Here is a 3,478-nt window from a genome sequence, read left to right as displayed (position 1 = left end):
CATAGTTTATGGTCGACTCTAACCTGATGAGCTGTAAAGGCTTTTAAAGCATTGTATATGCAGAATTCTGGGTACCATAGTTTTTTTTGCAATTTTACAGGCTTGAACAATTTTATTGATGTTTGGTAGCTATTTTTTAAAAAATGGGTATAATATTGTATTTGCACCATTTTTATTTTCGAGGGTCTCTGCTATAATTTCTAACAATAAAATGCAGATTTGAACTTGTGTGCAAAAAATGAATAATTGCCCTGCTAGACAAATTGATAGAGAAATTTTACTTGTGTTGAGAAAAGACAATCCCCTCTGGGTGATCAATGCACATTGCTAGAGTTTGGTAGAATCCCTGCAGATTCATTTGTATTGCTCTGAAGTAATAGCGGTTTGTTTCACAATGTGCAGACTGATTCCGAATGGGAGGGTCTGGTTCATATCAGTTGGTGCACTCTCCTGTCCTGATGAAAAAAGCTGCCTGTATCGTTTTAAAAGCATTTAACCCTTGGGGAGTATCTCGCCAAAACTGAAATTCTTATTGCAGTGAGTGCCTAAAATTTGACATGCATCTTAACCCCTTGACATCACACAAATATGCGGCATCACAGAACTAGGCTTTTTTTTCCCCTGGGGCCACATATTTGTGTACCTGTCATTCTGCTAGGATTGTGCCGCACAGTGCGCTCCCAGCACAAAGACCAGGGTGTCACTGAGAGCCCCGGGTCATGTTCTAACCAACAGGACCCGGGAGTACAGATTCTCTCTGTCAGAAGTTAGAGAGATACAATGTATCTCTCTCCTCCATTCATAGAGAAAAAAAAGTTTGTTAAAATAAATAATAAAAAATAAAGAAATACCTAGATCAAGGTTCGATCTAGTTCAGTGCCAGGGTAAGTGTTTGGGTCAAAGGTCAGGGTCAAAAGGTCAGGATTTTTTAAAAATTAAAATTGGTATCAGTGTTAGTGTGTTTTTAGGTAAAAACAAAAGGCGCACTATTGTTTCTGGGCTGTACTGCGGGTACAAACAACAAATACCATACACATATATGGTATCGCTGCAATTGTCAAGAGCTGCAAAATTTTATTTTGGGTTGTTCTTTGGTGGTAGGTTATGGTAGTAACAAGAAACACACAGCTAAATTAAAAAAAAATATTTTTTATTTTATTATTTTGTGCCAGTTTTCCTTTGATAATAAAAAAAAAATCAGGAGATATCCATTACCATTTACCACCAAATGAAAGCCCAATTTTGTCCTGAAAAAAAACAAGATATAATTCACCTGGATGTACAAAGTAGTTGTGATGATATGTATGGTTTTACTAACACGTCAACTTTGCAAAATTGTGCTTGGGCATTAAGATTTGTTTTACCCATAGGCATGAAGGGGTTAATGCAGACATCTAGGAAAATTAATGAGAAAATCACACAAGCAGAAAATGACATTTCTTGGGGTGTTCTGTAACCAATAGTGTACAGAACACCTCAAGGTAGCCATATTGCATTAACATTATGGAAAACGGCAGCAGCTGCAGACTGAAAAGGAAAGATAATTTTAATTAATATTAAATTACAATATGGCTTGTGTAGCAATTGTATATGCTATATTTTTTTATTTTCTATATTTTTCCCTACAAAAGTGGAGTTACCCTTTAAATATTACCAAATATTTTTAAACAGGTACTGTTGAAAGAAGAAAGTACCAAAGAAGCTGCTGGACTCATTGTACTGTGCTCTTAGCCCTGGTTCACACTGCTGTTCATCACAGAAAGTCGCATGACAAATCAAAACACAATTATTTCAATGGGTGCCGTCTTAATTGCAGCGGCTCAGAAGGGGCTATAGTGTTGGTGTGAACTAAGTGGCATGTTTGAAGCCAGAGTGAATGGGAAATCAGTCCCTTCGCCAAAAAAATATTGATTTCACATTCACCCTGGATTCAAGAAAGCCACTTTGTTCACACCAACAGTGGAGCCCCTGCTGATGTACTTATTCCCGCTGTCTCTAACCTCAATTGGTTTAACTCTCCATGGATGACTACTTTTTGTAACAGACTCTTTCATTCCAGCAAGGTTCATCATTGGCTTACAGAATTCAAATGCCAGAAATACTCAGACACGTTGTGTATCTACTCTATAAACCTCTACAACTGCCCAGCTCAAACAATGTCATCCACTTTGTCTGCTTGGAAGAGGGAACTTAGCACAAAGCTCACCTCAGAGGATTGGCGAGGATCGCCGATCCCCTCACATAGCACTGCTTTTGGTACTTCCTGGACTAGACACTCAGCAAAAATCCCTGCTCATATGGCATTTCCTCTCAGCTGGCAGACAACTAATCTCCCAATGTTGTAAGTCCACCGTCAGCACCCTTTGGTGAAATGAGTTGCTCAAGTTAATGATATTATGAGAATAGAATTACTTGAGTTTGATATGGACACCTCCCCCAAGTTTTTCATCCTGTGGACAGTGTGGATTATCTACTCAGATCCCACCGCCTTAAAAATTAGGTTGCATTCCTTCCCTTCCATCTCCCTTCTGCATGTTTGGAAATTTCTGCCCTCTGCAATACTTTTTTTTTTTTTCCTGATGTTCCTGTTGCAATATTCTGCTCAGGTATGGACCCTGCTTTCTCTTTTCCTTCTTTCTCCTCCCTCCCATGCTTTTTTTATTATCCCTTTTGTTTTTGTATATCTCCTAGTAGCTTCCCTTTACTATGTCCTCTTGGTCGGTATATTTAAAGAGTTACTAAACCCAGGACCCTGCATTTACTATATCTGGTCTCCCACAGTACATGGAAGTGCAATTATTTTAGTAACTATAAACTGCTAAATACCTTTTCTCATAAGCAGTCTTGTGACTTCTATCAGTGTCCATCTGAGCACTGAATAAGGCTGCCAGGAGAAGTTTTCATTCTTCTCTAGAAGGATACAGAACCCCTGACCTTTGTCTGGACAGCGCTGATTGGCCCTACGCTGATCACATGCACTCTCCCAAGAAAAAAAAAACCTCTCTAGCAATACACACCAAACTGAGCATGTGCAGAGTGACTCCACACAATGTCTTAGGAGATAGGAGGGGGGAACTGGAAGGGGAAGATCAGAGAAGTCAGGATCAAACAGCGTGTTTACACAATGCAGAGGATTAATCCCTTAGGTCCTACAGTGAGTATAATAAGCATGCTTTACTGCATCTGCAGACTGATTTTACTGTTATAGGTTTAGTAACACTTTAAGAAAATTATGAGGCTCCAACATGACTTTCAACATTTATATTTCATGGCCTGTGTTTTGGCAATATCTGCTTGTTTGTCATAGGCGATGGCATTTCCTTTTTTGGTCTCACAGCTTCAATTGTTTTGATTGCTATATACAGTCAGGTCCATAAATATTGGGACAGCGACACAATTCTAACATTTTCGGCTCTATACACCACCACAATGGATTTGAAATGAAACGAACAAGATGTGCTTTAACTGCAGACTGTCA

The sequence above is a fragment of the Staurois parvus genome, unplaced genomic scaffold, assembly GCF_062004578.1.
Source record: "Staurois parvus isolate SC_StPar_1 unplaced genomic scaffold, SC_StPar_1.0 ptg000263l, whole genome shotgun sequence".
Taxonomy (NCBI): domain Eukaryota; kingdom Metazoa; phylum Chordata; class Amphibia; order Anura; family Ranidae; genus Staurois; species Staurois parvus.
This window is presented reverse-complemented; position numbering follows the sequence as displayed.